The sequence below is a fragment of the Esox lucius genome, chromosome 16 (assembly GCF_011004845.1).
Source record: "Esox lucius isolate fEsoLuc1 chromosome 16, fEsoLuc1.pri, whole genome shotgun sequence".
Classification (NCBI taxonomy): Eukaryota; Metazoa; Chordata; class Actinopteri; order Esociformes; family Esocidae; genus Esox; species Esox lucius.
In genome coordinates this window covers 1,363,989-1,387,432 of record NC_047584.1, presented here as the reverse complement: position 1 = coordinate 1,387,432, position 23,444 = coordinate 1,363,989, and the positions used below count along the sequence as shown (strand labels likewise).

Sequence of the window (23,444 nt, the reverse complement as noted above, 5' to 3'; positions counted from 1 at the left end):
GCAGTGCCAAAAACAGCCACATGACTGGAGCCGGTATTTACCATGGGTAGAATACGCACAGAACTCTCTCATTCACTCTTCTCTCCGGCTCACCCCCTTCCAATGTGTCTTTGGTTACCAACCCCCTCTCTTCCCATGGGATACAGAGCTTGGTCTGGATCCTGCAGTGGACGACTGGTTCCGACGCAGAGCGCGTGTTTGGGAAACTGCGCACCATCACCTCCAGCAGGCATCCAGCGCACAAAAGATCCACGCAGATCGCCGCCGGCGTCCATCTCCCCTCTACCATCAAAACCAGCGGGTTTGGCTGTCAACCCAGAACATCTGCCTGCGCCTCCCATGCCGTAAGCTTGCCCCCAGGTACACGGAGCCCTTCAAAATCATGCATCGCATAAACCCTGTTACCTACCTTCTCCACCTGCCCCACCAGTACAAGATCTCCCCCACTTTTCACGTGTCCCTCCTCAAGCCTGTTCATTGCAGTCCCCTACATCCACTGGTCCAGCATCCTGCGCCGCCTTCGTTGGACATCGATGGGGAGCTGGCGTACACTGTGCGTGAAATAATGGATTCCCGCCGCTGGGGCGGGTGCCTGCAATACCTAATGGATTGGGAAGGTTATGGCCCGGAGGAGAGAGCCTTTGGGCCCGCTCACGACATACTGGATGCTGGCCTCACTGCGCAGTTTCACGCCGCCTCCCCGGATTGTCCTGCACCTCGTCTGCGGGGTCATCCACCGCGGCAGTCCCGGCCGTCGGGGGCCGGCCGTGGAGTGGGGGGTCCTGTGAGGTTCTCGCGTCATTCCGGATCCAGCTCCTCCCTGTCACGCTCCTCACCTGCCACCGTTACGCTATCACTTCCCGATACGCATGTACCCAGCAATCCAGATCCCAATCACCGGAATACTAAACACCTGCGCCCTGTTTGCCTCTCTATTTAGCCTGTTCTCTGCCTCCACTCCAGTGTGAGGTATTGTTCGTAGTGGACCTGCCAAGCATTTGTATAGCTCATTGCATTTGCCTTTTGACGCCTGTTGTTCTCTCCCTTCCTGTTCCATCTTATCTAGAAACCTGCATCCTGACCTGTCTGCCTGCCCCTTGGATTCTCCTACCGTCTACCCCTGCCTGTACTGTTGCCATCGCGGACTGATCACCTGATATTCAGACCGGCCTGCCTGCCCCTGGATTCTCCTACCGTCTGCCCCTGCCTGTACTGTTGCCATCGCGGACTGATCTCCTGGTTACCGAACCTACCTGCCTGTCTCTACCGCTCTTGCCTGCTCCCCTGTACAAAAATAAATCGACAGTTGCATTTCTGCGATTGGAACCACACACCCCTGGTCTCTGTGTTCATTACAAATACATTATAACTAGCCAGTTAGATGCTGTAGCAGCAAGCTAAGTACGAGCAAGCAAAGGGAGAGGAGAGAATTCATGTTCTACGTAATCTTCTACCACTGGTAGCTTGCTAGTAAATGTTGCTTAAATACATTTTTCCATATGTAATTTGCAAAATAAGTTGAGTATCATGTAATTGTGTCAATATGATGTACATTTGTTTTTTAAAATAGTATTCTGTTTATACCAAACTAGCTATCAAATTAAAATATATCTAGCTAAAACTCAGCCAGGAAGCAGAGGATGAGGGCTCAGAAGTGGACTCGTCCATCACCCGGGCTGAAGTCACAGAGGTGGACAAGAAACTCCTCAGTGGCAAGGCACCGGGGGTGGATGAGATCAGCCCTGAGTACCTCAAGTCTCTGGATGTTGTGGGGCTGTCTTGGTTGACACGCCTTTGCAACATCGCGTGGCGGTCGGGGACAGTGCCTCTGGGATGGCAGACCGGGGTGGTGGTCCCTCTTTTTAAGAGGGTGTGTTCCAACTATAGGGGGATCACACTTCTCAGCCTCCCCGGGAAAGTCTATGCCAGGGTTCTGGAGAGGAGAATACGGCCGATAGTAGAACCTCGGATTCAGGAGGAACAGTGTGGTTTTCGTCCGGGCCGTGGAACACTGGACCAGCTCTATACCCTCTATGGGGTGTTGGAGGGTTCATGGGAGTTTGCCCAACCAATCCACATGTGTTTTGTGGATTTGGAGAAGGCATTCGACTGTGTCCCTCGCGGCATCTTGTGGAGGGTGCTTCGGGAATATGGGGTCCTGGGTCCTTTGCTAAGGGCTGTCAGGTCCCTGTACAACCGAAGCAGGAGCTTGGTCCGCATTGCCGGCAGTAAGTCAGACTTGTTCCCAGTGCATGTTGGACTCCGGCAGGGCTGCCCTTTGTCGCCGGTTCTGTTCGTAATTTTTATGGACAGAATTTCTAGGTGCAGCCAGGGGCCGGAGGGTGTCAGGTTTGGGGACCACACAATTTCGTCTCTGCTCTTTGCAGATGATGTTGTCGTGTTGGCCCCTTCTAACCAGGACCTTCAGCATGCACTGGGACGGTTTGCAGCCAAGTGTGAAGCGGTGGGGATGAAAATCAGTACCTCCAAATCCGAGGCCATGGTCCTCAGTCGGAAAAGGGTGGCTTGCCCACTTCAGGTTGGTGGAGAGTGCCTGCCTCAAGTGGAGGAGTTTAAGTATCTAGGGGTCTTGTTCACGAGTGAGGGAAGGATGGAACGGGAGATTGACAGACGGATCGGTGCAGCTTCTGCAGTAATGCAGTCGATTTGTATCGGTCTGTCGTGGTGAAGAAAGAGCTGAGCCGCAAGGCGAAGCTCTCGATTTACCAGTCAATCTACGTTCCTACTCTCACCTATGATCATGAGCTTTGGGTCATGACTGAAAGGACAAGATCCCGGATACAGGCGGCCCAAATGAGCTTTCTCCGCAGGGTGGCCGGGCGATCCCTTAGAGATAGGGTGAGAAGCTCGGTCACCCGGGAGGAGCTCAGAGTAGAGCCGCTGCTTCTCCACATCGAGAGGGGTCAGCTGAGGTTGCTTGGGCACATTCCCCCTGATGACGAGTTTCGAGCCCCTGCATGGCCGACTGTTTCTGCTTTCCTGACAACATTTTGGAGTTTGGATTTATAAGTTGAAGATAACTAATACGCTAAATGCCACACCATAGGATGCCTGTCCATCAGTTTTCCCTCCCTCCCTAGGTCTGACAGGCACCTAGCATCAGTCTCTGAACTCCCAACACCCCACCCAAGATAGACTTCACCCTCACCTCTCGTCTTTTTCCTCCTCCTGATGGACTCTTACATCCACAATGGCCCTGGTTCCTGTTCCTACTCCTGCTGGCCAACCAGTCACATGCGCTCCGTTTCCATCCGTGGCTACTATGGAGAACGCTCCATCATGAAACTCTAATGCATGTTTCTCACTCTTGTATGTTTTCCTTAGCACATACATCCTCCAAAGTTCCTCTTATAAAATGCCTTTACATATAAAAAGTTTTTGTGCTGATGATCTTGACATTAATTTATAATATATTGCTTTGTTCACAATGATTACCAAAGTTTTCTATAGGTTTGAATGTGTCAATGTATTCAACTGACCTTATTTTTTAAATATACAGTGGATATACACACCCCTGTTAACATGCCAGGTATTTGTGATGTAAAAGAATGAGACAAAGATAAATCATGTCAGAACTTTTTCCACTCTTAATGTGACCTATAATGTGAACAACTAAATTGAAAAACAAACTGAAATCTTCGAGGGGGAAAATGAAAAATAAAAACCTTACAATAACCTGGTTGCATAAGTGTGCACACCCTCTTATAACTGGGGATGTGGCTGTGTTCAGAATTAACCAATCACATTCAAACTCAGCTGAACAGCTGAACTTTATTTTTGATTAATCAGAGTCACTTTAAATGATGGCAGGTGTGTAATGACTTCTATTTAACATGAGTTTGAATGTGATTGGTTAATTCTGAACACAGCCACATCCCCAGTTATAAGAGGGTGTGCACACTTATGCAACCAGGTTATTGTAAGGTTTTTATTTTTCATTTTCCCCCTCGAAGATTTCAGTTTGTTTTTCAATTTAGTTGTTCACAGGGTGTGCACACTTATGCAACCAGGTTATTGTAAGGTTTTTATTTTTCATTTTCCCCCTCGAAGATTTCAGTTTGTTTTTCAATGTAGTTGTTCACAGGGTGTGCACACTTATGCAACCAGGTTATTGTAAGGTTTTTATTTTTCATTTTCCCCCTCGAAGATTTCAGTTTGTTTTTCAATTTAGTTGTTCACGTATTGCCATGTCAAGATGTGCCATGCTAATAGACTCCTACCCAAAAAGACTGAGTGCTGTAATAAAATCAAAAGGTGCTTCAACAAAATATTAGTTTAAGGGTGTGCACACTTATGCAACAAGGTTATTGGGAGTTTTTTATTTTTCCCCCTCAAAGATTTCAAAGATTTGCATCTTTCGATGTAACATGGAAGTCCAAATTATATTTGAAAGTAAATTTAGTGCTGATAAATGTTTAACATACACTGATGAGCTAACCCTGTGACCACCTGCCTAATATGCTGTTGGTGCTCCGTGTGCCGCCAAAACAGTACTGACCAGCCATGGCATGGACTCTACAAGACCCCTGAAGATGACCTGTGGTATCTGGCACCAAGACTTTAGCAGCAGATCCTTCAAGTCCTGTAAGTTGCGAGGTGGATTCGTCGCGGATCAGAATTGTTGGTCCAGCACATCCCCAATTTGGAGGCCAAATTCCCCAGACACCTTTAACTCTTTATCATGTTCCTCAAACCATTCCCGAACAATGTATGCAATGTGGCCGAGCGCATTATCTTGCTGAAAGAGGTCACTACCATCAGGGAATACCATTGCCATGAAAGGGTGTACCTGGTCTGTTACAATGTTTAGGTGGTACGTGTCAAATTGATGTCCATATGAATGCCCAGACCCAGTGTTTCCCATCAGAACATACGCTGATGTCTACGTGATGTAAAAGAATACGAGACTTATCGGACCAGACAACCTACTTCCACTGCTCCCAGGTCCAGTTCCCATGCTCACATGCTCACTGACCGGTCTGTGGCTGTGCTGCCCTAAACTGCATTTAAATGTAGCCACTGTAAATCTATATAGAAGGTTGCTGGTCTATAATCCCATAGTTTTAACATCTCATATTGTTCTCTTGATTAACGCACCAAGGACAATTACTGCTATGATAGGCTGCTGCATACAACACATCAGCCCCTCTTATCTGGTCAGCTGCTGGGTGTGCGACAAAATAAAGTTCAAACTCAATTTAGTGAACAACTAAATTGAAAAACAAACTGAAATCTTCGAGGGGGAAAATGAAAAATAAAAACCTTACAATAACCTGGTTGCATAAGTGTGCACACCCTCTTATAACTGGGGATGTGGCTGTGTTCAGAATTAACCAATCACATTCAAACTCATGTTAAATAGAAGTCATTACACACCTGCCATCATTTAAAGTGACTCTGATTAATCAAAAATAAAGTTCAGCTGTTCTAGATGGATTTTCCTGACATTTTCTTAGTTGCATCTCTGAGCAAAAGCAATGGTCCACAGAGAGCTTCCAAAGCATCAGGGGGATCTCATTGTTGAAAGACGTCAGGAGAAGGGTACAAAATAATTACCAAAGCATTAGATATACCATGGAACACAGTGAAGACACAATGAAGTCATCATCAAGTGGAGAAAGTATGGTACAACAGAGACATTACCAATAACTGGACATCCCTCCAAAATTTATGAAAAGATGAGAAGAAAACTGGTCAGGGAGGCTTCTAAGATGCCTACAGCAACATTAAAGGAACTGCAGGAATTTCTGACAAGTACTGGCTGTGTGCTACATGTGACAACAATCACCCGTATTCTTCCCATGAATGGGCTATGGGGTAGGGTGGCAAGACGGAAGCCTTTTCTTACAAAGAAAAACATCCAAGCCCGGCTGAAGTTTGCAAAAACAAACATCAAGTCCTCCAAAAGCAAGTGGGAAAATGTGTTATGTTCTGATGAAACCAAGGTTGAACTTTTTGGCCATAATTCCAAAAGGTATGTTTTGCGCAAAAACAACACTGCACGTCACCCAAAGAACACCATACCCACAGTGGTGGCAGCATCATGCTTTGGGGCTGTATTTCTTCAGCTGGAATCGGGGCCTTAGTCAGGGTGGAGGGAATTATGAACAGTTCCAAATACCAGGCAATTTTGGCACAAAACCTTCAGGCGTCCATTAGAAAGCTGAAGATAAAGAGGAAGTTCACCTTTCAGCATGACAATGACCCAAAGCACACATCCAAATCCACAAAAGCATGGTTTCACCAGAAAAAGATTAACATTTTGGAATGGCCCAGCCAGAGCCCTGATCTGAATCCAATTGAACATCTTTGGGGTAATCTGAAGAGGGCTGTGCACAGGAGATGTCCTCGAAATCTGACAGATTTGGAGCGCTTTTGCAAAGAGGAGTGGGCAAGTATTGCCATGTCAAGATGTGCCATGCTAATAGACTCCTACCCAAAAAGACTGAGTGCTGTAATAAAATCAAAAGGTGCTTCAACAAAATATTAGTTTAAGGGTGTGCACACTTATGCAACAAGGTTATTGGGAGTTTTTTATTTTTCCCCCTCAAAGATTTCAAAGATTTGCATCTTTCGATGTAACATGGAAGTCCAAATTATATTTGAAAGTAAATTTAGTGCTGATAAATGTTTAACATACCCTGTGACCACCTGCCTAATATGCTGTTGGTGCTCCGTGTGCCGCCAAAACAGTACTGACCAGCCGTGGCATGGACTCTACAAGACCCCTGAAGATGACCTGTGGTATCTGGCACCAAGACTTTAGCAGCAGATCCTTCAAGTCCTGTAAGTTGCGAGGTGGATTCGTCGCGGATCAGAATTGTTGGTCCAGCACATCCCCAATTTGGAGGCCAAATTCCCCAGACACCTTTAACTCTTTATCATGTTCCTCAAACCATTCCCGAACAATGTATGCAATGTGGCCGAGCGCATTATCTTGCTGAAAGAGGTCACTACCATCAGGGAATACCATTGCCATGAAAGGGTGTACCTGGTCTGTTACAATGTTTAGGTGGTACGTGTCAAATTGATGTGCATATGAATGCCCAGACCCAGTGTTTCCCATCAGAACATACGCTGATGTCTACGTGATGTAAAAGAATACGAGACTTATCGGACCAGACAACCTACTTCCACTGCTCCCAGGTCCAGTTCCCATGCTCACATGCTCACTGACCGGTCTGTGGCTGTGCTGCCCTAAACTGCATTTAAATGTAGCCACTGTAAATCTACATAGAAGGTTGCTGGTCTATAATCCCATAGTTTTAACATCTCATATTGTTCTCTTGATTAACGCACCAAGGACAATTACTGCTATGATAGGCTGCTGCATACAACACATCAGCCCCTCTTATCTGGTCAGCTGCTGGGTGTGCGACAATTTACCCCACTGAATCACACCTAAGCTTGTCAAGTTATTGTCTTTTGATGTTACAGCTTAGATGTGTTTAGAATTGGGTTCAGGTGGGGTAAAACATTAGATTGTAAACATTAGATTTCCTGAAATATGCTTAGCAACAACCCAAATTCAACCAAACGCATAAGGTAGGCTACTTGAATAGGCAATGGCATAGATGTTGTTTATTAATTTCACTGTTAGAATATGCTTTGGTGGAAACATGAATGCTTAGCTTATATTAGCAACAACATCAAATAATGACAACTTACCATGATAGAAGCAAAGTGTAAAGAGTTGGATTCACACAACAGTGTTAGGGGAGACACTAACCAATTTACTCACATCCATTAAAGCCTACTAATGCGTTTTCAGACTGTTGTTGTTGAAGAAGTGCAGAGTAAACATAATTCACAACATGAATGCCAACTCTTCAATGATATATTGAAAAGAAATGCCTGTGAAGCGCTCGGGTCAACTCAACCGCCAATAAAGTTATTGGTAAACAATAAGTACGTGGTAGTAGTGAGATATTTTCAGCTCCCGCTAAAGTCAAGCTCTAACTACAGATGGCTCTGGGGTTCATAAATGTAAAAAAAAATTACCGGCGACAAAAGGTATTCTGTGTTACGTTTATTTTTTTTATTCACACGCATTAACGTTGATAGCCCTGGTTGCAACACATTCCCCCTGTAATTATCATTACACCCACAGTACAGGTGCAAAAATGTTTTACGTAATTTATGTCAGTAATACCATGAGCAGCAAACCAGTTTTTTGTCATTTTGCCACTGTGGGTAGGTGTCTGTGTGTGGTGGCTCTTAATGCACTGACTCCAGCCTCTGTCCACTCCTTGTGAAGCTCCCTCAAGTTCTTGAATCGGCTTTGCTTGACAATCCTCTCAAGTGTCAGGGAAATGTCTTGAAATTATGTATTCTTACTGATTAAAGTATATAATCCCTATGTTTAGATAAGAAAAGGAATGCTGTAACTGTGGGAAAGGAAGAATGAGGTGTTGAGGTAAACCTAAACCTATCAGGATGGGGGTAGATGCAGATTAATGAGTTTTAGGACAGGATAGAGGAAGACACACAACAGGGGGTGGGAAGGATAAAGAACATATGTTGTTTTTATGGAACGACCATGCAGATTCTTACCCCGCCCATTCCTCTATAAGTATTGATTGTACTTCCAAATGCTTTAGAGATTATTCACTGGTACCTTGTGACTTGTGTACTCTCTACTTGCAAGAATAAACTGTTAATTGTGCAGTTGGGTTTTCCTGTCTTACCTACCATTTTCGTAAACTGTTTGGACTTTTGAAACTGCCATCACACTTTGGGGTGCTCGTTCGGTATCCTAATTCTGCTCGGTTCGAGTCTTTTTCCAAACAGGTTAACCGTGTATGGCCAGAGAGAGATCACTGGAGCTCAAACCTCCCCCGAAAGAGGGATATCCTTTGAGGGGTTGTGGTAAAGGGGTGTGGTAAGTTGCTGCCCAGCTGTCCTAACTCAACAGAACACATTCCCTTTGTTCTATTACTACCTAGGCTTCACACAAGGGACAGGCTATCCTCCCCCAGGTGGGTAACCTCTTCACCCCCCTAAGAGGTCTTACATCATCTAGACAAGCAATAGACTCTGATAGGGTTTACGAGTAACCCTATAATCTGCTGATACCAGTCAATAATGACCCTAAACCCCAGATCCCCCTCTCCTACATTCCTTTTCTTATCCAAACATGGGGACTCAGTACCTTTAACTAGTAACCCATTTATACATGTAGGACCAAGAATACATCAGTTCAAGAATTTCCACAACAGAACCAGGAGGGGTTTTGACTGTCAGAGGGGGCAGGGCAGGATGCATCTACCGGTGAGACCAATCCATGACCCTGCATATATTGATGTAATGCAGACACTTAACGTACATGCATTTATAGAACTTAGAGTACCAAATTAAACCCACAATGTTTCTTACAATTAATAGTAAACAGATTTTTTGTTGATTCTGGACCGGGATATTCTGTCCTTAGAGCCCAGGAATTTCGCTTCTGAAATTGAGTGGTAGAACTATATTTACAGTAGGGGCTAGTGGAGGACAGACCGCTGAGCAATTTACTACCCCTCTGTCAGTTGTAAACGACGAGGGTCAGCGTTACCCAAAACATTAATTTCTGTTTTTCAATTGTTGTTAATTTTTTTGCCAGAGATTTGATGACACAGTTAGGGATCACGTTAGAATATTCAGACAAAGGCATACAAATTAAATGTACTGTCTTACAAGCAGTTCAACACAATGTGCAGCCTGTTTATTATTGTTATTAGTGGAATTCAGAAAGAACAGGGCCTAGAGCTGTTTCACAGGAGTTTGTAAATAAGGCAATGAACAGAGTTTATGGATATGAGCGATTTGCATTGTTCGGTGAAGGTTTCAGAAAGTCAGGGTGTTGGTTTTGAGCAGGTGGGGTTTTAATATAGTAAAAGTGATTTACTGGTGTTCGGAAGGTTTTTGTGCATGGTCTTTGCGAAATATGAGAGAGGTGTCTCACTTGTTCAAAGTGGAGGGGTCGTACCCCCATGTCTCCCTTGCTAAACCAGTGTTTAGTAAGTGGGAATACTTGGGTCCTTGGGTGAGGAGGTGCAAAGAAGCAGTGGGTCCCATGTCACATAGTGGTTGTGGAATTTTCCATAGCAGCCCAAGCCTATAGGGTGCACCGTTTTGGGTATTGAAGGGATAGCTCCCGTGTTTAAAGCATTGTTGGAGAAAGGCATAATTGTTCCATGTCCAAACAGCCCCGGTCACACTCTCATTTTCCCTGTAAAAAAAGCCAAGGTTGTTTGACAACCTGTGGTTTGGTGATTTGTACAAGATCTTGTAACAGTTTATGCATGTGCACCAATTGTACCTGATCCATATACAGTCATGACCCAAGTCCTGGGCAATAGTCAGTATTTTTCTGTGGTCAATCTAGCTAATGCATTTTTTGCATTCCTGTGCACAAGGATCAATCACATTTTCAATCAAATTTATTTATAAAGCCCTTTTTACAACAGCAGTTGTAAGGGACACCCACCAACCGCAACAGTAGTTAGTGTAGGGTATATTGTGTCAGAATGGTGATTTATGGCCCTGGGGGGGGGGGACTTCCATATTGATGTGACAGGTGGGCGGGACATCCGGTTTGTAGGGTGGGACTTCCGGTATGACGTATGTTAGGGTGGGACTTCCTGTATGACGTATGTTAGAGTGGGACTTCCTGTATGACGTATGTTAGGGTGGGACTTCCGGCATGACGTATGTTAGGGTGGGACTTCAGGAGTGACGTATGCATGTCCGGTGACTTTGTGATTTATGATTACATTGATGTGTCAGTGTTTGATGTTTTCCAACGCCTGATGAGCAAACCAGACTAGTGTTATAACAGGTGGGTTATGTTTGATGATTAACAAATGGGTCTTAGGATTCCGGAATGTTAAATTCCCAGGCAGTAAATAAGTGTTGTGTCAGCGGTAAGGTGTTTGGTGTACAGCAAATGGTGTTCGACAAATATAAAACCCCGGTGTTTTATCTTCTGACAAGTGGTGCAACAGCTGGCATACAAACGGTGGTTGTTAACCTTTCATGTTTTATGGGTTGACTGGCGTGGTATGTGTATTTAAACCACGCAGACATCGGTGATGGTCAGTCAGTCTTGCCTGAGCGAACTTACCTACACATTACAAAACATGGAGGATTGTGCTGCAATCAATGTTTTGGGTGAAACACCGGTGAAAGCTAACAGCTTAAACGCAGCTCAGCGATTTGGTAAGAAATTGCAAATGGACCACAGAGATGCAATCAACATGCCAGCCCCGAAGAAACCGATGCAGAGTTTAACCCGAATCCATCAGTTATACCCGGATATGGTGGCACAGGAGTGGAAATTGGACGATTGTCGGATCGGGGGATACATCTTCAACCCAGAACAACCGGAGGTTGCATTTTATGAATTACCCGAAGGCCAAGTGTTTAAGGCTGGTGTGACTGATCAAATGGTTTTTAATAGCAGTTTATGGGTCACCTTTCGAAAAGTGTTTTATTTGGGGCCAAAACAAGGCCCACATAATACAGTAGATGTACTGTTTAAAGTTGTCGAGGGGCTGAAACAGTATGACTCTGTCAGATTGGAGTTATTTCCGGAAAATATCAGCGTGTTAGTTTGTGACTGCGGACTGATCGACTGACCTAAGACACCGAAGCCCCGCCTTAAGCCAACACCTTCATCAGCACAGCATAAAAATCGACAGACCGCCGGTGGCATTCAAACAGTCGGAAGAATTTACCAAACATGTCTCAAGATTACAACCAAGCGGTGATTGAAGAACCCAAGGCTGAGGACTGGCTCTGTGACACCTGGGATGACAACGCTGAAGCCTTCTACGGAACCCCTGACCCAGACAGCTTGATTCCACCGGCATACCCAACAAGAAACTACCATTGGATTGACAGGGTTGGTGATCAACTAGGTCCTCTTAACCTGTCATACCTTTCAAATGCTAACAAGAGTTATCACAAAATGGACAAACAACTTGCACCAAAAATTTTAAAGATCATCAAAGCAACAATGGGTATGATTCTGGAAAACGTTGTTGGGGCTATTCTACACAAAGCATGCATCGGATGCGAAGTGGACCACCCGAGCCAGACAAGACATTCATGTGTCGAACCGCCTGAGTATTTTTTTGAGGCCCATTATGATGACATTGTGGCGACAGTTTTAACACCGCGACTGAAACATGTGTTGGTCAAGGCTTTGAACGCATCTGGTTTTCACACACCGATGACTGATGTTCACAAGGCCGCTGAGAACTTTCTGCACGAGCTCAAGTTGGAGCCGAACATCACACAGAGACTAAGTGTCATGGCACACATTTGTGTTTTATTTCTTAGCACCGTCTTGTGGCAGTTTGGTGCTACAATAAATAAGTTGATGACTGTAAGATATTTTAGTGGTTGGTTCAGATCATGTGACTCTTAGGTCAGAGGTTAACCAGGAATTAACTCAGTGTTCCAGTTTCTTCCATGCGGTTGGACATCAAGGCATCGCTCTGTTTCTTTTACGTTTTATGCCTCGGAAAGGCTTTGCCTGTAAGTTTGTTACCTTTGTTCAATGTTTGCATGTATGTATATATATATATTCGAAATGCATTAGTTTGAGTTAAAGAAAACAAACTTTTCAACAGTGATGGCAATTTGTTAACAACGACACTAAGCAGAGCTGATTGTAACTTTTGGAATATGTGCTCAGAGAATATTGTAAATGTATTTGTGTTAATTTTGAGAACATGTTGTAACCAGACATTTGTTATATTTGTATATTCCAGTTTTACAAGAAAGAGAAAGAAGAGGAAAGACTATTACAGTAAAACTTTCAACTTTACTCCTGCGTCCATCCCTTTTCTGACTCCTGTTAGCTATCTGTCGTAGATGGAACACGCATCTAGGACAGAATACTAAGTGAGAACAGGGATGAGTACATGGACAAATTTAATGAGGATGTTGTATGCGACGCAGCGGGGTCATGGTGTGATGAAAGCAAAGAGTTGTTGTCTAAGGCCAGGGTAGCTTCAGTTCTCATGTTAACATGTATATAAACAAAGACTATGAGAAATCTGAATGTTTGTGTAACTTTTCTGAATATAGTGGTTGTGTAATTTTGAAAACTCAAATAAAACATTGTTAAACATGTATTAATTCTCATTATTGCTCGAACACTCTACGATGTCTGAACAGGTTATGAAAAGTATTTACTATGACCCGGCAAACCCTGGTGCTTATGTGGGTAGAGAGGGTTTGAAAAGAGCATACTTGGAAAAAACCGGGGAGATCCTCAAAAATGGTGAGGCCGATGACTGGCTGCTCGCCCAGGATACATACACTCTACACAGGCCTGTAGCTATACATTTTAAAAGAAATAGAGTTATTGTTCATGATATAAATTCACAATTTCAGCTGGATTTGGTTGACATGAGTGCTTACAGTGTGGAAAACGATAACATGAAATGTATGTTAACATGCATAGATGTATTAAGCAAATACGCATGGATTCGCGTGCTGAGAAATAAAAGCGCTATAGAGGTAAAGCGAGCATTTGAAGACATACTAAAAGAAGGAAGAACACCACAAAAAGTCCAAACGGACAAGGGGAAGGAGTTTTTTAATTCACATTTTGAAATGTTGATGAAGAAGTACAACATAAAACATTTTGCTACAGGAAATGTAGCAAAATAAAACAATTAAATCACGAATGTGGAGGTATCTGACAGCAGCCAACACTCACCGCTATGTTGAGGTTATTCAAGATTTAGTTCGTGGGTACAACCATAGACCTCCGTGAAGTTGGCACCCCATAAAAGGAAATAATCTCCAAAACTATGCCATTCGTTTGTGCTGCGTTTGTGCTGATTTGTGCCGTAAAAACTGACGTTTGTGCTGGTTTTGTTTTTGAGATATTGAACATAATTTTTTTGGTTGTGTTATGTCACTCTCCACCCCATGTCATTCAAAGCGCTCCAAACCGGTGTCATTCGTTTGTGCTCGGTTTGTGCCGTTAAAACAAACACTCTATCTATTTCCCGTTCACAGATATAACAATTTTAATCGGGGAGCTGTGACGTCATCTATCCACCCCATTTCGTTCGAATCTCTCCAAACCGGTGTCATTCGTTTGTGCTGCGTTTGTGCTGATTTGTGCCGTAAAAATAAACACTATATATATTTCCCCTTTGCAGATATAACAATTTTAATTCGGGAGCTGTGACGTCATCTCCACCCCATGTAGTTCAAATCGCTCCAAACAGGTGTCATTCGTTTGTGCTCGGTTTGTGTTGATTTGTGCCGTAAAAACAAACATTTGTGCTGGTTTTGTTTTTGAGATATTGAACATTATTTCTTTGGTTATGATGTTGTATGTTGAGATAAGCCTATAGGAACTTTTTTTTGATCGAGTTATTAAGACTGGCAAGGTAAATAGGCGGAAGCAAGATGCAAGTGACTCAAGTTTTAATGTAGTAGGCTATATAGTCCAGAGATAACACACAATAAGTCCACAAACACTGATGATGATGATGATGATGGCGACACAGGGACTTCGATGGTCGGTGATGGTGATGAAGTGCTCAGTCGTGATGAAGAGTGATGAGGTGAATAATCCAGCAGAAGTGAAGACACAGACGATCAGGAGCGTAAACAGGTAGGCTACACACTCGACTCAACATTAAACAGGATAACTGAACACACACACACACGAACGATGCACCAAACAACGATATGACAAAGGAGAAGCAGACAACACAGTGAGTATGGATGAGCTGCAGCTGGTTTATGAGTGATGGTGATCAGCTGCGCGCTGATGGGTGTCATTCGTTTGTGCTGATTTGTGCCGCAGGCTATAAACAATGGTTTTGTTTTTGAGGTATTGAACATCATTTTTTTGGTCGAGTTATTAAGACACTCTCCTCCATCCCATGTCGTTAAAATCGCTCCAAACAGGTATCATTCGTTTGTGCTGATTTATGCCGTAAAAACAAAGGTTTGTGCTGGTTTTGTTTTTGAGATATTGAACATTATTTTTTTGATCGAGTTATTAATACACTCTCTGTGCTGGTTTGTGCTGGTAAAAGTTTTGTTTAAAAATCATAAATCGTTTGTTTTTTTCTTCTTCTGGAAATCAAGATATAGCTACAACTATTCAAATGTTTTGGTTAAGTAATATAGCCTAGGCCTAACCTAAAAAAAAAATTCCCCTGTAATGTGTAAGATAAAAAGGAAAAAATAAGAGTAGGCTAACAGCAGTGAACACCAGTAATAATTGAGCACAAAATCAACATCTTAGGCCTACTGATTTCTAAAAAACAATGTGATGTTGAAAACGAGTAATGGTAGCCTAGCATACATAAAATTCAGCTTTGAAATTACTAAAACAGGAAATGTATTTTAGAGTGTAATCCTATTTCACAATATCAGCAGTATTGTGCAAGTTAATACATTATAGATTATCCTTACTGTTAGGCCTATTTAAAAGTAATTCTTTACATTCCAATATTACTGCCTCAGAATTGTAAGGATTACTCCTGTATTTCTTATTATTTAGTTTCACTAAAATGTAACTAAGAACTTAACATTCTTAAACAACTAGACAGAATCGACACACCCCTTCCAACTCCCAGTGTTATCCTTCCCGTCCAGGGCAACGTGCTATCCTTTCACGAAGTGCTGAAATGTAACCTTATATGGAATTGTATTTTGAAAGTTTAGCCTAATAATCATGTGGATTAGCAAGACAAGTCTAAAGCGCCTATAGGCAGAGACACTGACAAAATGGCTGAAAAAATAATTTTAGAGGAGAGAGTGAAACAAATGTTTTTTTTACCAGATTTAAAGAACACCATACAAATAAGGAAAAACAAAGTATCGGGGAGGACATTGCAAACTAACTGCAACCAGGTGTTCAAAGATCAGGCCCGCAAGAAATGCCTAATACATGGCTGGGTTTTGTGTAGGCTATGTCAGCAAGTCATTGACAGACTTTTTTTCATTCATCCCTACTTTGACCTGTCTTTGAAGCATATTTCTACTTTATGATTTTTCTTTATTCATTTTTGAGTGAAGTAGGCTATTCCTGTAAGACCAGCAAACAATTTGGTTAACGTTTTTTATTTATCTTGCTCTCTCTTACCTGAACAGACAACATTTCCCAAACTAGTTTTCTTTTAAATGCCAAGATGAATGTAAAAAAATATCAGAGCAATTTCTGTAAAATAATTTACAAACTTTTTTTAAAGAACCATAAAATAAGAGAACAACAAAACGTTTTGACTTCATCTAAGAGAAGTGTTATGAATAGATAAAATATTATGAATAAATGAATAGATCTGAGTACAAATAACAGAACAGAACAATTAGGCTACTAAAGAAAAAAAAATCAGGGAACTGTTAAAACAGGCATAAAGTGAATAGAGATGAGATCATGTAGATTAACTACAATAGAAAATCAATATAGACCATTCTCTTGGTTATGGACTAATTTCTACAGAGACCAGTTTTAGTCCTTTGTGAACAAGGTGACATGGGGTTGTATTTTGGTTTTTGCTGAGACTGTTGTGACATAGTCACACAGATCATCGTATTTTTCCCAGGCTGAACCGTTTCTTCTGCAGTATGCCACGTAATGTCCAAGAGATTGTCTTGTTGGTCCTGAAATGAATGCGACAACCCCTCGCAAAGTGAACAGCTGATTGTCCAGCTCCATGTGGACCGGGATTTCCGAAAGTGGATGGTTTGTATCCATACTTGTTTCGATACACAACAGTTGTCCAGTTATGCATCTGTGTGTTACCGAGCCATTACAGAGGAATTTCACTGATTGATCATCCTTAACTTTCCAGCTGTCTGGACACTCTTGGGGTGATTTCAGTGGCTTCAAGCATTTGGACCTGTTGAGGTGTAGACCATCTTCCAGCGCTGCTTGGAGGCTCTTCAGTCCACCAGTTTGTAAAATATCTACATTTACTGGTAGGAGATAGATGGTCCTAGACGATTTCGTATGTCGGCTGCAGTATGGAGAAGAGCACTCAGCTGTAAGTGTTGCACTTGGCATTTCTTTCATTGTGGAAGCGATAATGTCTGCAACATTGCAATCCGCATTGACCTGCCTCACACCTGATTTTAGGTGAACACACTCAAATGTATCCAACAGCATTTTTGCCCTCTTTGCATAAGCCTCTTTTGCAACTCCTTTTGTCACTATGGTCTTTACTAAATCAACCATGTCAGTTTGCTCTCTGTTGAGATAATGACAAAATGACCCACTGTTGCAGAATGCAGAGCAAAGGCACTGGCAAAAGGAATCAAAGGCACAGGTATTATTTACACTTACAAGCATTTTGTCAACCAAGATGGGCTTATTAGCCTGGTAGTTGCCATTTTTCATGACATTAATTCTTGTCTTTTTTCTTTTCAGGTTTATGTCTGCATGCAACCACTCAGAGCAAGGGGTCAAGTAGGACAGTCGCTTTTTTGGAGGAACACCGAGGCCTTTCCAGTTTTCAACAGGGTCTTCCTCCACTGACTGTTGTTTAACCTCTGTGTCCTGCTCACTATGGGCCGTTTTTGTCTTCTGATTCTTTGTCTCAGTGTGCTCTGTCTTCACCGGTGCAGAGGAAAGCCTCATGTTTCCCTCAAGAAACTCAAGGTGGCGTATGACAAAACGGTCAATTCGGATGGGGAGACTTTCATGTTTGAAAAGACCATGTTTTATGTTTTTAAATTCAGCCTCAACATTTGCAGAGCTTGCTGTGTTGTGTACACTTTTGAAGTGTGGAACCATCACAGCTGTCCAAAGAGGTTGGTAGCATGCCATTCTTATTATATTTGGGACAAGCTCTGGAAGGAAGTGAAGATTGTCTCTGTCACCATGATGTGCTGCAATCATCTTACTTTCTTCACAGATTTCTGTAACCCATGTTTTCAGATCTGTGTGAAGTGTCTCCTCGACTCCAGTCACCTCTGTTAAATGGTCATCTTCAGTGACACATGGCAAGACCCCCTCTGCAAATTGTCTCTTCAATTGTGCTTTGCATGTTTCCGAGACAACAGGTAAACCTTTGTCATCATTTCCTTCTGATTCACTGAAGGCAACAACTGCAATTGAATGAATGAGCTCCCTTGCATCTTCCAGTGTATCAGACTGTAAAAGTTGTGCCATGGCTCGTAGATAAAATTCTCTAACTCTGTTTCCTTTTTGTCTTAAGCATTCCCACCGGCTAATGAGCTTGATGCAGTGTGCAACATCTACTCTGATGAAGCAAGGTGGCAGCTTTGATTCTTCAGGCTTTCCTGCCAGCACTCCAAAGCACTGATTGATGTATGTTTTCAAGTCTGGGTAAGGAGTGAAGGCCTTAACCAGTGCTCCAAGCAAAGCCAAGGAGAAATCACAGACCGCTTCTTTGGGAACCGCAGCACCTGCTCGTTGCCATTCAGTAAGCCAGTTGGAAATAGAATTGATGGTGTGGCTCTCTGATAGCATTTGCACTACTGGAATATGATCTCCCTGTGAACACAAAACTCCTTCATACAGGAAGACATGTCCAGAATTGCCACAGGGTCTTCTCAGTCTTTTCACAACTGTACCTGTTGCATCAAAACTCATAAATGAGCCAGAGTACTTGGATTTCATTTGATACACTTGCATCTGAGATGGGGTCCAGTAATGACAAAAAAACCTATCAAGGCCTATGTCATGAATGCTTCCATTGTGGGGTACACTGTATTTTAGTAGATGCAATGACATGATTGGGTCTTTGTCTCCAAGCTCTTTGTCACCCATCTCTTGTTTGGCTTTTCTTAATGTTGCCAGATTTGGCAGGTGGCTAGGCTCTGGGTCACCAACATCCATCATTTTGTAAGCCTCAGTTGCTCGCCATACATGTGCTGGTTTTCGGCCTTCCCAGAGTTCTTTAGAGACACGTGTTCTCAGATCCCCTGATAACTTCCGTTTTGCTTTTCCAGTATGGAGACTGTCATCAACATTGCGGATTATGCATTGAAGCACAACTGGTTCATTATCCACTGGCATTTTATCTGCTTTTATAGACAATTGTGTGTCACACTCTGTACAGTGCCCAATTATGTCTATGTAGTGAGATGCAACATTTGGAAAGATTTTTGCCCTCCTGAATCTAAGAGTGCATGAGGTCTTGATATTTTTCCATATCTCCTCATACAGGACGTGTGTCCATGCACCACGTTTCAGGATGGTGTATTCTCTCTTACATGTGTTTAGTGATTTGTCATTGTAATCAACTTTTTCAGGCCAGATTTCTAGCCATTTCTGATGAGACTGATCTCAAGTGTAATGTCGTAGCATTGACTTTGCTGATTTGTGTCTGCTGAATGAAAATCTGCTGAGCTTTCTTGTGAGCTGTCACAGTTTGTACCTTGATCTTGGGTGTCTGTGTCGATTTTGCATAGATCAAGGATTTGCCATATATTGTGCCTGTTTGTCTTCACAATAGTATAAAGGTTCTTTGGTGAAACTTTGTTATTTAGTTGTTTGCTTAAATCTGTCCACACCTTTTCTGTGGGAAATGCGATGTTTGTTCCTTTAATAATCTGTTCCTTTGCAGCACTGATGACTTTGATGATGTCATCACGGCCACAGACTGGTTTCCTAGGCATCTGATCAAAACAGGAATTATTTTTATTAATGTAGTTTTTAATGAAGTAGTTGGGCCAAATTAACTATATATTTTGTTTCTTTAATGGAATCGAGAGGTTGGGCAAAATGACAGGGGGACATGCTTAGTTGTCATTCACTTAAACTGCACTTTTTTTTTAAATCAGCTCAAGTAAATGATGACTGAAATAAAAGCAGGTGGGCAATACAATAGTCAAATTGTTCTGTGGTCTTTCAATTAAATTTACCTTAGAAAATCTTGTCATTCATCTTATCCCTTATGAAAAAAGTGTATACTTAGTTCATTTTATGAAGTATACTTGAGTAATATATAAAACTTTATATTAAAGTATGTTTAAATATACATAAGTATACTAAAGTCAATATGTACTAGTAATATACTTGTACGTGTACTATTTTAATACCGCTTTGGGACAAAACAGTAGTAAACATTAAGTGCACAACTATAATTACATTACTCATTTGTACTGCAAGTGAACTTTATGGGTATAGTTTACTGTTTAAATACTTGTAGCAATTTTTTTATGAAAGACTCTCATTAAACTAGTTAGTAGTTATATAAAACTAGTAGTTTACTGAGAGCATACTTCAAAGTGTACTTTCATAAACCAAAAAATTGCTACAAGTATAAAAAAATAAACTACTAGTATAGGTTCACTGTTGTGCACTCAGTTTACTATTGTTACACTTACTTAAACATTTTATGTGCCAAAAGTGGGCCAATTTATACCATGTGGTATTAAAATAGTACACTTACAAGTTTTCTACTATACGAGTTGACATTAGTATACTTATATACTTGAACATTGCTTAAGTATACGTCATAAAATGAACTTTGAAGTATACTTCTTTTTCGTAATGGATATTGGCCATGTTTAGATATTGCTACTTTTTTATGACTAGAGAAACTGTCATTTGTTGGCTTTAAAGAACAGGTTGAATTTTCTATATTTCAGTAAAAATCTCATCTCAAAGTCATTGTTTTCTGTTAATCTTTTATTTCAATGTTATGGATAACTAAGTCGATTTTCAGGAGAAAAAAAACATTCAATTTAAAATTGACTAAGAATCCTTTTGTGAACTTAATCGACTAATTCATTAAAAAGACAACACTTTCTTAAGTAGCAACCAAACCTTTCTGTGAATTAGTTACATTTTAGTCTGTTCACAATGTGAAGTTAATTTAATAAAATTATTTATGACTTCAGAGGATTAAATAGAACATCTGGCACTTGTCAAGTCATCTTCATTTATATAGCGCTTTTAACAGTTTAGGCTGTTTCAATGCATCTTTAGAAAGACAAATGGATAATTTAAGGTAACCGCGATTGTTACAGACTTTAACGTGAACCTGTGATAAACTTTGATGGCGTTCACATGCAAATTAAGAAATTATTCAAAAAATATTTGCATTTTAATCTATGTGCGCATATCTATTACTCTCTACAGACCAAGATCAATGAACTAATTGTATAGCGGCCTAATTAAATTTGAACCGTATTTCACGACAGATTTCGTCATTTAGTAGGCTATAAAAGCATTCTCCATGCGAGTTGTATTTAGCTTTTTATCATTTCCTATGCATAACATCAAGCTTTTTGCCATGAAAAGTACATTGCACATATCTTAATAACATGGCATGGCATAAGAATGTCATAGTTCTACTCTTATTAAGGTGACCAATGGAGGATAATTTGGTAATGATAAATTTAACTGATTGTCCAAAATTAAAGTTTCACATCTTTGATATGTCTGTCAATTTCTTATGTTCAAATATTCCAAATTGTATTGACCTGCACACATGATTTTAGTACTTTTTTTTGTATTTTATCTCAGAGCACATGCTTACCTTTTTCACAGCCAGATGCCTTTTCCTGTTTTGTTTTCCCACTATGCAGTGCTAGGTAAACAAATGTTTTTTAAGGGGGCAGAAATACTTTCGATGTCTCTAAACTGTTATAAGTATTCAGAAAACTTATGACACTACACATTTTTTTATTTATTTTTTTTATTGGCAAAGTCACACAGAGTATAGTGACAGTAGGCTATATTATATAGGCTATGCCTACATATCATATTGCATTGACGATTAGGCCTATGATAAATACCAAATGTCAATATCTAGCACAAATCTAAAATATAACATTTCCTTATCTAATTAAGAAAAGAACAATGACATCTGTGGCCCTGTGCGAGCACAACGAACCAGACAGGTTTGTAGACTAGATGGATGGAGAGCGCAGCTTGCTTGCGTGACGTCACTACTGCAAAGATTTTGTCTAAACTAAAGAGTGGAATAATGTATGATGGTTCTTTCTACGGCACAAATCGAGCACAAACGCAGCACAAACGAATGACACCGGTTTGGAGAGATTTGAACGAAATGGGGTGGAGAGATGACGTCACAGCTCCCGAATTAAAATTGTTATATCTGTGAACGGGAAATAGAGTGTTTGTTTTAACGGCACAAATCAGCACAAACCGAGCACAAACGAATGACACCGGTTTGGAGCGCTTTGAATGACATGGGGTGGAGAGTGACATAACACAACAAAAAAAATTATGTTCAATATCTCAAAAACAAAACCAGTCAGTTTTTACGGCACAAATCAGCACAAACGCAGCACAAACGAATGGCATAGTTTTGGAGATTATTTCCTTTTATGGGGTGCCAACTTCACGGAGGTCAATCATAGCTACCATTGGTCTATTAAGATGAAGCCTGCTGACGTTTGTGAAGAAAATGTTAGATTAGTTCTCAAGAACCTGTATGGCACAACATTAACCCTTGGTAGCCTATGGGGCTTTCAGCCGGATTTCACTACTGGGACATTTTGGGTCCTAGATTCATTTCTGTAACAGATACAACCTATTATGATGTATCCTGGTAATAGCAACCCCTCTGGCTACAATAAAAACACATAAAAACAGACTTCTGGGTTACTATTTATAAAACTCATCTGTTTGAAAGGCAAAAAAATTGTTTTCGTAAAACATTTCTGCCATTCAGCATCAAGATTTTTTTTTTAAAGCATTATGAGATTTTGTGTCAATGGTATTTCCTCATACTTTCATGCCATTACTATCAAATTACACTGTAATTGGGTTGAAAATAATGAAATAATTATATAATAGAAGGTAAAAAATATAGGCACCCCCAAAAAATGTGGTTCTTCAACCTAGAAATGAAACACTATAAAATGAAAGATCAAAAACCTATATAACGGTTTTTAGGTGTAATGACACAAAACGGCCAGCAGATGGAAAACCTGGAAAAATGAACTTGACACCGGTAATTACAGCAGGATATTAAAACTAGTGATAGAGCTCAACAGTCATATAAAAACACATGGTTTATCGGTGGGGTACGATAAATTAAAAAATATAGTGTTTCTAAAAGGTGAGCCCCAGTTTAGTTTGAAATTTAGTGCAAAACTGGAACAGATATTGGGGTTAAAACCAGGCGAGCGGTGGTCCGCCACATGGTACGGAACATACCCCACAGATATTCTGACGGGGTTTAACACCCTATACATCTACACAGATATAATTGATTATCAATGTGTTGGTGACAGTCATGTCCCACTGCTGCGAACTGTACATATTACAGGGAGAAAGAACAAAGTTGTCACTGTGACCTACGACAAGCCACACTACGTACCTCTTAGTAAGAGACAATTTGATGAGATCTGTATTGAAGTAAAATCTGATCAAAACCAGCTGGTTTCATTTGTAGTGGGGAAGGTGATTGCAAAATTACACTTCAGACCCGTCAAACAATCTTTTAGAG

The 23,444-nt window shown here is 41.3% G+C and overlaps 1 long non-coding RNA gene across 2 annotated transcripts; it reads left to right on the top strand.

Annotated features, from left to right (window-relative positions):
• Window positions 1-14,538: 14,538 nt before the first annotated feature.
• Window positions 14,539-19,497, top strand: LOC114839115. Of its 2 annotated transcripts, XR_004574595.1 has the most exons (5): window positions 14,539-14,650; window positions 16,596-16,735; window positions 16,845-17,802; window positions 17,930-18,054; window positions 18,210-19,497. It is a non-coding gene; the product is annotated as an uncharacterized LOC114839115 (long non-coding RNA). The 2 variants fall into 2 exon arrangements; XR_004574594.1 differs by having other exon boundaries at window positions 16,596-17,802.
• The last annotated feature ends 3,947 nt before the right edge of the window (window positions 19,498-23,444 follow it).